General features: G+C 33.8%; 1 long non-coding RNA gene across 7 annotated transcripts in view; it reads right to left on the reverse strand.

The window, feature by feature from the left end:
• The window catches only part of LOC140625478 (uncharacterized), a 109,953-nt gene that overhangs the window by 63,204 nt on the left and 32,804 nt on the right, over nt 1–13,945 (reverse strand). For 4 of the 7 annotated variants that reach the window (XR_012024815.1, XR_012024817.1, XR_012024811.1 and 1 more), the window contains 3 exons: nt 4,591–4,674; nt 2,168–2,456; nt 1,702–1,841 (listed from right to left, as the gene is read on the reverse strand). This is a non-coding gene — a long non-coding RNA (uncharacterized lncRNA). Of the gene's footprint in view, nt 1–1,701; nt 1,879–2,167; nt 2,457–4,590; nt 4,675–13,945 lie in introns of all 7 variants that reach the window. The other 3 variants (XR_012024816.1, XR_012024812.1, XR_012024814.1) reach the window with 2 other exon arrangements.

A 13,945-nucleotide genomic window follows, 5' to 3' on the forward strand; every position in this document is an offset into this window, starting at 1 on the left:
TCAGGGATTAATCCTGGACTTATCAATAGAATGGTTAAAAAAGTTAGACTTGTTTGAGATCTCCAAGGAAAGAAAGACCAAGTGAATTAGGTAGTAATCAGAGTAGAAAATGTACAAAAGAAGAAATATGCAGAGGTTTTCATGAAATGTTGAGGAGAGACATTAGCCTTGGAAGGGGAAAAGTTACTCTGGGGAGTAAAGGGAGAAATGGTGGAGTAACAGTTTAGATGTACAGCAGTGATTAGATTGTTCTCAAACTTTAGTAATCGATTTGGATTATGAACTGAGAGAAAATAACATGAATGGCAATATTTTTGTAGAAGACATGTACTTGATCGTTTCTCTAATTTCTAAACATAATCTAACAAAATACAAATGCATAGACACACACAGAGAGACACACATACATACGTGCACGTGCACACACACAAGGGTTAGAGGATTTTCCCAAAGTGGAAAGAAAGGAAGACTATCTGCACATGAACATCCATTACCCTCTATACCTGTAAAAGAGAGTGGAAGGCATGGTATGGTGTAAATCAACAAGATAATTTTATACACACACACACACACACACACACACACACATTATATAATTATAGGTAAATAAATATTTAGGGGGCTGAGGAAGGAAATGGTGGCCATTTGTGGTCTCTTCTTGCTTTCCAAACATACTGCCACTGCACAATAATAAAGCAATAGAAATGCATGTTCACTTTTTTAGTGCACTATCCTAAGAAAAGCAGTATCATCCTACCACTCATAAATTTAAGGACTCTCTTCTTTAGTATTTTAAAGTAAGAAGAGTCATCACTTTGAATCCTGTACTCAAGATACTTATATATATATATATATATAAAATGCTAGTTAGTTTTGAAATGATTCATTCAAATGTACTGCAGACATCTCAAGCTTTAAGGAAAAAAAAAAATCGTGAAACCAGTATCGGATTTATATACACATCTGTAATTTTAGCCAGTTTACAAAAACATGATACCATTGCCATGAATTTTTGAGAATCCATTCATTTAGTAAACCCAAACGGCATAAAGAAGTGAAATTGATTCATAGTTGGGCAAAATCTCCACCTTGCAAATATTCTCAGTTTTGACATTTTTGTTGAGAATCACTCTCTCCTCCAATCTCTTTCCTACCTCCAGCACACAACCATTTAGGACATTTCACCTGCCTTGTTTCAATTTTTTAAAAGCAAAACAACGTCAACAATGCGTCTAAGAATGACCAGGCCATAATTATATAGCTGAATGCTAGGAAAACCATTGTTTCTTAAATGATTGTTTTTCCATAGTCTTATCTAGAATTGTAGAATTGACTGTTCCTCCATTTTAAACCTGAGGTCGAGTAGAATTTTAAAAGCCTATATATCTAGTATTTTTTTTCTTTGAGTACATTTGCATTTACTTCTCTTGATTTAAGACTAAACCAGAGAATAAAGTGGAATCATACACATGTTAGGTTCATTTATTTGTGTAAAAAAGAAACACATGGTGATAGGCTACCAGTGATCTGTAGATGACAATAACAGCTCGTGTCGAAAATGATTCTATGGTAAGTAAGAGTTATTCTCAAAATAAGGCCATATATAAAGTATAAAAATGAGAAAGACAATGCCCACAGGGAACTATCTTCTACACACTAAAGCAGCCATTATTGCATCATTAATCTTAATTTCTTTCTTACCTATGAAATCTGCGTGTTTCTTATGAAAGCCTGTTATGTTATCTGCATCAATATTTTCTGTGTAGTTTGCAGTTGAAAGCCAGTTAAGTGCAGAGCTAACTTTTTCACTTAGTAGGGAATGTGCTATCATTTCCTTTTATCTGGAACACAGGAGACAAGCATAAATATTCATCTCATCTAGAGAATAAGAAAGATTGCCACTAAAAAAGATGATACCATAGAATTCATTGCTAGAAGGACATGTTAATAATAAGTCCTATTTTTGTTTCACTTTACGGCCATAATGTGGTCATGATGATAAGAGTGGAAACATCCTGCCGGCCAACATGCTTTTGCTAACACGCTTATTCTGAAATTTTATAAAATCATATTTTCTTATATATACATGTATTTTACCCATTTATTTGAATTTGCTCTCCTATACTGAGAATGCATTTAACATAATGGTTTCCCTGCATTAATTCACCTTGTTTTGTGGCTTTATTTCCTCCTTTCTTTGATAAATATCTCTAAATATCTCACATTTGATCCTGGGGATGTAGATAATGGACTAAGCAATTGCAAAGCCCTCAGGTTAGGGCATTCAGTCAGCACAAGGCCTCTTTTTCTTTATCACATTGTCTTTGTTTTCTCTCTTCACTGGATTGCAGAACCACTCAGCATTCCTCCTCCCCATTCTACTTTATTTCCCAGGCGGGGATATTAGGAGAGGCATGTGTCTTCCCTTTCCGATCAAATATGCGAAAGCAGAAAAACTATGAAATTAAAAGGAAAAGAAAGTCTGCTTATAAATATATCATTTGGTCCCTCACAACTAGCCAGTCACCCATTGCAAGGTTACTAAATGTGTGTCACTCACAAGGCTGAACACCGGGTTCTATTTGTTCCTAGCAGGATAGACTTGCTCCAATGAGAAGGGAAGTGTTAGGAGACTTGGATTTGATTAAACTAAAATTGCCAAGTAACTCTCAATGAGTCCCTGTTTTCCAGTACATTTTGGCAAGGTTGTTTGAAAGACTGATGCAGATTTGTCATAAGCAATGGAGAAACCAGAGACAAGAAATTCAACTTACAAACTCCTGTTCCACATCAAGGAATTTAGAGAGAAGAAGGAAAAAAGCCATTTTTGTTGAGGTGCAAAGAGCTATACCAAGACTAATTTTAGTTGGAGAGTACAGCTACAGCCCATAATATAGCTCCCGTAGGAGGAAATGGACAGTTTTGTTGCTGTTTTACTTTTCCTTAAACAACAGGCTTTGCTTTTTCTGACTTTGAGTCTACAGCTTGTTTCATAAGCCAGGAGAGGACATAGAGTGGTATGAATTGTGTTAGCTCTATTCACTTATTTTAAGCAAAGCACCTTCTGTGGCCGGCCAGGGGAGGGAATGGGCTGCTTTTCCTCTGGAAACTGGTGAGAATAGTAATCAGATTCGAAAGTCTGCACAGCAAAATCTGACTTGATCAAGTGAAAAAGGAAAGCCAGCCTTACAATCAACATTATTCATATTTCCGATAATGCTGTAAAGTAGAAAGATCTTTTGTCTCTGTTTTGCTGTTTCTTCTTTTTAAATTTTCATCCGATAAATGATGAAAATGAGGATCAAATTATGCGCTTAATGTTATGTAACTTGAAAGTGGATAGCTGGAATTCAAACTCCTGCCTATATGAGTCTAAAATATTTTCACTTCGATATGCCTAAAAATCAAGGATCTGCTTAGAAAGACTTTATTTATATAGAAAGGGATGGGTATTTATCAATTATGTACCATGCACAAGCTCCAGGGTAGGTACTAGGAACAGACAGGCAAATAGGACGGATTACTTGCTCTCAGTGGGCTCCGGTAATAAGCTAAAGTGATTCTTATGACAAGCCTTCAGAATGGACTCTCTCTCTCTCTCTCTGTATATATATATATATATAAAGGAATATAAAGGAAATGTGGCTTAAGGAAAATATGGCTCAGACCGGCTCAATAACTAAAGGAAAGTCAAATGGAATAAAACCAAAAATTATGATTGAATTTTTTTCTTTTAATTTTGACACCATGACAAATGAGAAGCTTACTGGAACAGGCATTTGAGGCATAAAAGTGGTAAATAGCCATTTTTACGTGACTTATTGAGTTAGGGATAAATGGGGCTAGGCAGGGCTAGGTAGGGGGCCACGGAAGCAGGCTCACAAAAATCCCCAAAAACGCTGAGGGGTAAGGAAACCAGAGATGAGGGAACAAGCCAGACCACCCTGCCCTAGGTGTGGGCGGGGAGGGTGTCTTGTGATAACAGCTACTTGTAGCCAACAAAAAATCACCAGACTCTAAAAAGGGAAGTAAGCCATTAAAGGTGTTATCACTAAGCCTTACTCAATGGTGGTATCAGTAGATAATGTTAAAAGGATGTAGGTTCCCTGGTTGCCTTCCAATAGAAGGCCAACCCTACAAGGCCAACCCTACAAGGCCTTAGTGGCAGCATGTCGTGTCGGGACCCCTCTCACTCCTGAGAGCTTTCTCTGTATCTTTCCTTAATAAACTTCTATCACTTTACTCACTCTCCTGTGTCCTCGAGATTCATTCTTCGACTCTGTGAGACAAGAACCAAGCTCTCCTGTATCATTATCATAGAATTTATGCCTTCCATGTCCTGTGAGTAGGTACTATTTTACTCTTACTTTTAACACTCATATGAAGTCCTCTTTATTTTTTTTTCACTCCTTTATTTCTCCACTGTCTTTTTGTTACAGTTTTTAGTGTTGTTGATATTGTTTCTTATTTTCTCTAATTGTGTTTGTTTTTCCTCTAAATCCCAATTCGGGTCACTTTCTTGGTAGGCAATGATTCTTTTGGAATAAAACTAAAAAAGTACAGAATCCAAGTAAGAAAAATGTAACTTACTATTTATTTCCACATGATGAAATGTTTTCTTGTTCAAGGAATTTTATGAACTGATCTTAAAAAGCATCTGGAGGTGGAAAGGTTCTAAATAAACAGAAATTATAACATGTGATAAGTTGTTTTCATTTGGGAAATAGTTTTTTGTTTATTTTAATCCACTCCAATTTTCAAGTATCTAACTGCTGGTAAAAAAATTATAGAAAAACATTAAAAAACAGAGGTGGTGGGTGGAGGGATGGGTGAAGCAGGTGATGGGTGATGAGCAACCTGTTGTGATGAGCACCGGGTGTTGTGTGGAAGTGCTGAATCATTATATTGTACACTTGAAACTAATATTATACTGCATGTTATCTACACTGGAATTAAATATATATATATATAATAATATATATAATAATATATATAATATAATATATATTTTATATAATATATATATTAATATTTTTAATATATATTATATATAATATATATAATATATATTTATTTAATATTTTATATATATTATTTATTATATATTATTATTATATATTATTATATATAATAATATAATATATTATTATTATATAATATAATCATATAATTATATATAATTATTATTATACATATTATATATATTATATTATATATATAATTATTATATAATTATATATAATTATTATTAAATAATATAATATAATAATATATTATTATTATATTTATTTATTAAATATAAATATTTAATATTTAATATATATATAATATATATAATATATATAATAATATATATAATAATATATATAATATAATATATATATTTTTTATATTATATATATAATAATATTTTTAATATATATTATATATAATATATATATTTATTTAATATTTAATGTATATATTATTTATTATATATTATTATATATTATTATATATATAATAATATAATATATTATTATATAATATAATTATGTAATTATATATAATTATTATTATATATAATATATATATTATATTATATATATATAATTATTATATAATTATATATAATTATTATTAAATAATATAATATAATAATATATTATTATTATATTTATTTATTAAATATAAATATTTAATATTTAATATATATTATATATAATAATATATATATATATATATTAAAAATATGTTGCAATTTTTAAAAAGCTTTTTGGGGGGGTGCCTGGGTGGCTCAGTTGGTTGAGTATCTGCCTTCAGCTCAGATCATGTTCTCGGGGTCCTGGGATCTACCCTTACATTGGCCTTCCTACTCAGTGGGGAGTCTGCTTCTCCCTCTAATTCTCCCCCCTTGCTCATACTCTCTCTCTCTCTCAAATAAAAAAAATCTTTTAAAAAGCACTTTGGAATGAATTATGCTTTGATACTTTACTTTTAGAGTTTGACAAACTAAACACACTAAGAATTGAAGCCTAGATATTTATAAATGATCCTTTACTATTTTTTCTATTATGCTGAAACATATATTTAAAATATATCATTAGTCATTACCCCACTTTGTTTTTGAAAAATATACGACTTGGCTTTGCTTTCACGAAGAAATATTTATGCTTAGAAATACAGCTTCATTGTAAAATAATTTTTATTGTTAGAAAGTTTCACTGGGCAAGCAGTTTATCCTAGAAAAATTAGAAAATATAGATGAGTTTAAGGGGAAAAAAGGAAAAGGAGCTTAAAACCACACCTTTTGTTTCATTCAACATTTAACTATTTTCATCCATATATTTCCATTTGCTATTTCTATGCATCTTTCATATCTATTTATATAAAAACTATACTTTAAAATATTAATGGAGTTTATATACATCGTATGTACTTGCGCATGTCTGTATATGTATGTGCTTAATGTTGTAAATCTTTGTATAAAAAAATGTGGTCAGGAAAATTGTTACTCTTTTTTGCTTGAGGGACCTAGGATATGCTGCCAAATATTGAGATAAGCAGGCAATAGTCTTTCCTTTTTATGTGATGTATTAGAAAACCATCAAGCAACATAATTATATTTTCTTTCTTTCTTTCTTTCTTTCTTTCTTCTTTCTTTCTTTCTTTCTTTCTTTCTTTCTTTCTTTCTTTCTTTCTTTTTCTTTCTTTCTTAAATAAATTTATTTTTTATTGGTGTTCAATTTCCAACATACAGAATAACACCCAGTGCTCATCCCATCAAGTGCCCCCCTCAGTGTCTGTCACCCATTCACTCCCCACCCCCCGCCCTCCTCCCCTTCCACCACTCCTAGTTCGTTTCCCAGAGTTAGGAGTCTTTATGTTCTGTCTCCCTTTCTGATATTTCCCACTTATTTTTTCTCCTTTCCCCGTTATTCCCTTTCATTATTATTTATATTCCCCAAATGAATGAGAACATATAATGTTTGTCCTTTTCCGAATGACTTACTTCACTCAGCATAATACCCTCCAGTTCCATCCACATTGAAGCAAATGGTGGGTATTTGTCATTTCTAATGGCTGAGGAATATTCCATTGTATACATAAACCACATCTTCTTTATCCATTCATCTTTCGATGGACACCGAGGCTCCTTCCACAGTTTGGCTATTGTGGACATTGCTGCTATAAACATCGGGGTGCAGGTGTCCCAGCGTTTCATTGCATCTGAATCTTTGGGGTAAATCCCCAGCAGTGCAATTGCTGGGTCGTAGGGCAGGTCTATTTTTAACTCTTTGAGGAACCTCCACACAGTTTTCCAGAGTGGCTGCACCAGTTCACATTCCCACCAACAGTGTAAGAAGGTTCCCTTTTCTCCGCATCCTCTCCAACATTTGTGGTTTCCTGCCTTGTTAATTTTCCCCATTCTCACTGGTGTGAGGTGGGATCCATTGTGGTTTTGATTTGTATTTCCCTGATGGCAAGTGATGCAGAGCATTGTCTCATGCGCCTGTTGGCCATGTCTATGTCTTCCTCTGTGAGATTTCTGTTCATGTCTTTTGCCCATTTCATGATTGGATTGTTTGTTTCTTTGCTGTTGAGTTTAAGAAGTTCTTTATAGATCTTGGAAACTAGCCCTTTATCTGATACATCATTTGCAAATATCTTCTCCCATTCTGTAGGTTGTCTTTGAGTTTTGTTGACTGTATCCTTTGCTGTGCAAAAGCTTTTTATCTTGATGAAGTCCCAATAGTTCATTTTTGCTTTTGTTTCTTTTGCCTTCGTGGATGTATCTTGCAAGATGTTACTGTGGCCAAGTTCAAAAAGGGTGTTGCCTGTGTTCTCCTGTAGGATTTTGATGGAATCTTGTCTCACATTTAGATCTTTCATCCATTTTGAGTTCATATTTGTGTATGGTGAAAGAGAACTGTCTAGTTTCATTCTTCTGCATGTGGATGTCCAATTTTCCCAGCACCATTTATTGAAGAGACTGTCTTTCTTCCAATGGATAGACACCCCCCCCCCAAAAAAAAAAAAAAAAAAAAAAGCCAGGGGAATTTTAAAAAAGAAAACCATATCTAGGGGCATCACAATGCCAGATTTCAGGTTGTACTACAAAGCTGTGGTCATCAAGACAGTGTGGTACTGGCACAAAAACAGACACATAGATCAATGGAACAGAAGAGAGAACCCAGAAGTGGACCCTGAACTTTATGGTCAACTAATATTCGATAAAGGAGGAAAGACTATCCATTGGAAGAAAGACAGTCTCTTCAATAATTATATGTTCTAATATACGTTACAAATAGAATTTCTTTGTGGTTATTTAAAAATTCCAGTGGAATGTACACCTTATGAACTAGAATATTCATCCATCATGTGACATAAACATACATTATCTCCTTTGATGTAATTAAATTACTCGTAGATACCTGATTCTGATTAGCTAATAGCTATCTTTGTTGATTTGGACTTACTCTCTTCTGTACAAGGAGAAATTTATTATATTAACACTGGAGTCTTTCTTACAGCTCCAAAATAATTTAACTTTGTGCCTTAACACAGTCTTTAGTCTGCCATCAGATTAAAATAGAATCTAGTTAAAAGTGAAAAAAAATTCACTAGGTATGTGATAGTAAAAGAAATTGTAAGATGTTTGTAAAAAAACCACAGTTAAGTATGTTCAATAACAAAAAACCTTCCCTTCAAGACAAGTTTTTGCATATTATTTCTGATAGTCAACTATCGTAAAATTTTTAATGTAACTATAACAAGGAAATTTCTCATATGTAAAAATAATGTCTAACATACTTCTTTCCAAATCTTTTTTTTTTTTTTTTTTTTTTTTTTTTTTTTTAATTTTTATTTATTTATGATAGTCACAGAGAGAGAGAGAGGCAGAGACACAGGCAGAGGGAGAAGCAGGCTCCATGCACCGGGAGCCCGACGTGGGATTCGATCCCGGGTCTCCAGGATCGCGCCCTGGGCCAAAGGCAGGCGCCAAACCGCTGCGCCACCCAGGGATCCCCCAAATCTTAATTTACTTTATTTCTCACACATTCTCAGTCATAAGTTCTACTTCAAATGCAAAAAGTAGTCAATATTAATAAAAAGTGGAATATGTGAAAACGATTTGATTTGATCCAATTACAATATTAATATGCTTTTTGAAATATGCAGATGAATAATTTCCTCTTAAAAAATTGTTAATCACTGTAAAACAACTCCTTTGTAACAAATATTTCAAACATTTATTTAAAATATTATTTTCATATTTACATAAAATATTTAGTTCTCTAAACAACTGCTGTATTACATAATCAAAAGGATGAAAAAATTATGTTAATGGATTTTAAATGTTTTTTTGAGAGAGAAGGGGAGAGAAAGAGAGAGAGAGAAAGAGAGAGAGAGAGAGAGAGAGAGCGCGCACATGTATGAAGAGACGAAGGGCAGAGGGAGAGGGATAGAGAGAATCCTAAGCAGGCTCCATACCCAGTATGGAGTGACTTGGGGCAGATTCATGACCCTGAGATCACAACCCCAGATGAAATCAAGAGTCAGACACTTAACCAACTGAGCCACCCAGGCAGATGTAAGTTAATGAATTATTAAGGTATTTAGATATATAGCAGATACCCTGATTCCCATTTGCCTTTTTTTTAGAGCTCTGCCTCTCAGGGGGTATTTTGACTTGAAAGCATTTTCTGAGAAAAGGGATTGTATTCATGGTAAGCTCAGAAAAAGATGTACTTATTTTATAAAAACGTGTCTTCCTATAAGTTTATTAAAACATGTTGAAGATAGTATAGGAGAAATGTAAAGACAAAAGAAAAACATTTCTGAAAGTTAAATCAGATTATTCAAAATGATGAACATATCTCTCTGAATATTTTTAATTTTAATAAGACCATGCATAAATGTGTATGATTGATACATATTCAGTTATAATAATTATTTCAGCTAAAGATATATATACCTTTGATGTATCTAATTAATTATCTCCAAGATGGTATGTATATAGCATCTGTAATTGAAAATTACAGTCACCTAACTTTTCATACAATCTTGTTTTCAAGAAATGCCAAATCTAAACTTTTTGAAAAAGGATTTTATTTATTTTAGAAAGAGAGAGAGAGAGAGAATGGGATGGAGGTAGAGGGAAAGAGAGAGAGAGAGAGAGAAAGTGTCAAGCAGACTCTGAGCTGAGCTTGGGGCTAAGTGCCAGGCTCCATCTCATGATCCTGAGATCACAACCTGAGCTGAAACCAAGAGTCTGGTGTTTAACTGACTGAGCCACCCAGTTGCTCCCCAGATCTAAACATTTATTTTCACCTTTCAAAGTTCTTTTTATTTCCTTTCTTTTTTAAAAGTTACTTTAACGGCACAAGCAAATGCATAGCTTCTTTAGTTGCTCACAACCACTTGTTACCCTTCGACTTTATCTGAAATATAAAAGCAAAGGACTTTGGAAAGCTTAGCTCATTTCTGAAGACTTGAGCATAAGGAAGAGGCAGAGAGAAAAAGTATAAAAACAGTCCTTTGTGCTAAGGGTCTTAGCCAGGATGGATTTCCTATCCAGGACCGTGATGCACAGCGATCTTCTTATATACATTTGATGTCGCTGGAAAATGTGGCTTGTTTCTACGTAGATGTTGTTCCCCTCTCCATTCATCTCAGCCTCTCCTTCATCTGTTTTCTGTTTCTCCTTAAGTGTAGACTTTACCTCATTAAGCTTTAGCTCCTTTCTCAGCTTCCCACACAGATCTTTGTTTCTCCAGAGCTTTTTTTATGTTCTCATTTTTATCCTGTAGCTTTTGATTTTCAAGTTTTGCTTCATATTTTACATAGGTCAATTATTTCTTTATTCATTCTTAATATCTTGTTTTATCCCTCATTATTCTGAAATAGTAGCTTATCTTTAATGGATTTTTAATTACCTTATATAATATATTCTAGTATTCTGCCTTTTAATCTTTGTACTAATATGCTTAATTTTTAATGCACTCCTATTTTAGAATAATTTGGATTTAGAGAATTGTGAAACTAGTACAAAGAATTTACATAGACTTCATTCCTTGCTTTCCCTATTATTGACAGCTTACATTAGGATGGTACATTTGTCACAATTAATGAACTAGTATTGATACATTATTAACTAAAATCTGTTCTCAATTCAGATTTCCTTAGTTTTTATCTAATATCCTTTTTCTATTCCAAGGGTCCATTCAGGATAATACAATGCATTTAATTGTCATGTCTTCTTAGGCTTTTTGTGGCTGGGACATCTTCTTAGACTCTGCTGGTTTTTTGATGACCTGAACAGTTTTGAGTACTGGTGAGATGGTTTAGAACATTCTTCAGCTGGCATTTATCTAATGTTTTTTCTTATTATTTGGTTATAATTAAAGGTTTTGGGAATCAGAACGCTCAGGTAAATTGCTATTCTCATTACATCATATCAAGGGTACATGCAGTCAACATTGCTCGTCACTGTTGATGTTGACCTTGATCACCTGGATGAGGTAGTGGTTTTTCAGTTTCCCCACTGTACAGTTACTCTCCTCCTTGCTACTTCCTATAACAAAGTATTGTACTATACACTTTGGAAGGAGGTCACCATGCCAGTTTACACCTAATATGTGGAGAATTTTTCTTTCCATTCTTAAATATCTACATAAATTAGTTGGAATTATCTACACAGGATATTTAATTTTTTTCTTATACATATTCTGTTTAGTAATTTTGTTAATATGGAAATGTATTGGATATCAATATTAATATTAGATATTTATTATTTTATACTTCATTTTATACTCCAATTCCACTTTATTTATGCTGTTGCAGGACTCCTGAATCCCTTTGATACACTTCCAATATTTTTTGTTGTTGTTCTCTTGGTGTTTCTGTTTGTTTGTTTTACTGATTGCCTCATTTCTGGCATTAAATGATGCTGTGTGTTTTTTCAGTGCAGCAAACTTTACACGATTTTATACACAAAATTTCATTCCTGGCTTTTCTTTCTGCTATTTTACCTTATTTTCTACATTTCATTCAACTTATATTTTATTTAATTGTATTTTATGTAGGAGTAAAAAAACATTTGCATGATAAATCAGTGCACACATAGACAAATGCTAGCACAATGCATACATAGATAAATGCTGGTTGTTGATGACTCATTCCATATCCATTCAATATTCTGAGCTCACATGCAGCTGCAGTGGACAGGTCTGCATATCAAGTTTTTGTATCTTTCCTGTTTCTTTCCTGCTCAGACTATATGACCCAGTAGATACAATTCTTTGGGGTCTCTTGGAATCTTTCAGTAAAAGGTACATAGACTATTTAGACCCCCCATAGACATAATAGACCTTTCATGTTCTGGAGGAAGGCAATGTCTTCTGCAGCAGAGAATCACTGTCAACAGTGAAAATAATCATGTACTGTATGTTGGCTAATAGAATTTAAATTGAAAAAAAAAAACTAACTTTCAAAAAGTAGCTTCTAAACTTGCATTGGGCTCTACTAGAGACTGAGTGACTAACCATGGGACAGTAAGGCTACATGAGCAGTCCTAGTCATCAAGTGATGGGTCTTATTAGATCTACTAAGTCACAAAGTTGAGCAAGAGCAGCACTGAGCCAACATGACATGGAAATTAATTATTCAGAACCCAATTGCAATTAGTCCAGAGATACAATCAAGTTTTATGAACAGGTAACCGTTTTGTGGGTAGGAAAGCTTTTCCCAAAGCTTAGATTTTTTTTTCAAAATATTATATGAATACTTTAACGCAAAAATGCTTAACACTTAAAACTAGCAAAGCTTCATTTAAATTAAAACTCCATTGAACTAAATACAGATGGTTAAACCCAAGAATTGTACAGTAGTTGATTTCTGCTATATAATGCCAGTTCTAATGCAACACAGCAGGAATTGCATCGTTAGCTGTCACTTCCTCCATCGCTCATCTGAACCCTATGGGGTGAGGGAGAGGGTACTCAAACAGACACAAACAAAATACAGCCAAATAAACTGTGCAGTGATTTCTAATGGTTATAAACCCATTTTGACTAAGCTGTCCAACCCAACAGCTGGGGAATAACTGCAGATATTGTTTCAGTATCTGGTTCACAGATGGTTCAGCTCAATACATTGATGCAAGCTGAAAATGGACTGCCAACGAACCATAGCTACATGCATGTGTAGCCATAAGGGTAGTTGTAGAATTTCTCAACAGTCTAAACTGTGAGTAGTACACATGTTTATATCACCTTAATATCATGAGAGAAGTTCTTAGAGGTAGGGTATACTCAAAATTTTGAGAAGTGATAAATTGGTTTGTTGGACAGAAGTCTGGAAGGAGCAAGAAAGATCAGAGACTAAGAGCTCTGGAGAAGGAAGAAATGTATTGATGGATGGATAGGAGTGGGCACATGTGCAGATCTTCTTCTTCTTTCTTCTTCTTCTTCTTCTTCTTCTTCTTCTTCTTCTTCTTCTTCTTCTTCTTCTTCTTCTTCTTCTTCTTCTTGTCTCATTAAAACCTCAATCAACAGAGACACTTTATGACTAGGTGAACAAGATGACTCATGTAGATCTGATAGGCTTTGTCCTCAGCCACCTTAGTACTTGTACAATGGGCCCATGAATGGAGTAGACATGGTGACAGAGGTAAGTAGAGTCTAGGCATAAGACCAAAAACATGGGGTTCCTTTTGCTGAGACTGGCTTGTCTCCTGCCATTGCTTGACTGATGTTGAGTTTTTGATATGGTCCCACTCGGTGATAGGTCGACTGCCTAAATTCCTCTTATATGGAGGGAACAGTGATTTATCACCCCTGAGATTTGAATTGTATTCTGTGGGTTTGTTATCTCTGCCCTAAGGGCTTTTTTGGCATCACTATGCTAAGACTTTCAGAGTTTTTTATTTACTTACATAGGTTCCTGCTAGAATTATACTGGA

Source organism: Canis lupus, chromosome 36 (genome assembly GCF_048164855.1).
Source record: "Canis lupus baileyi chromosome 36, mCanLup2.hap1, whole genome shotgun sequence".
NCBI classification, from domain to species: Eukaryota; Metazoa; Chordata; class Mammalia; order Carnivora; family Canidae; genus Canis; species Canis lupus.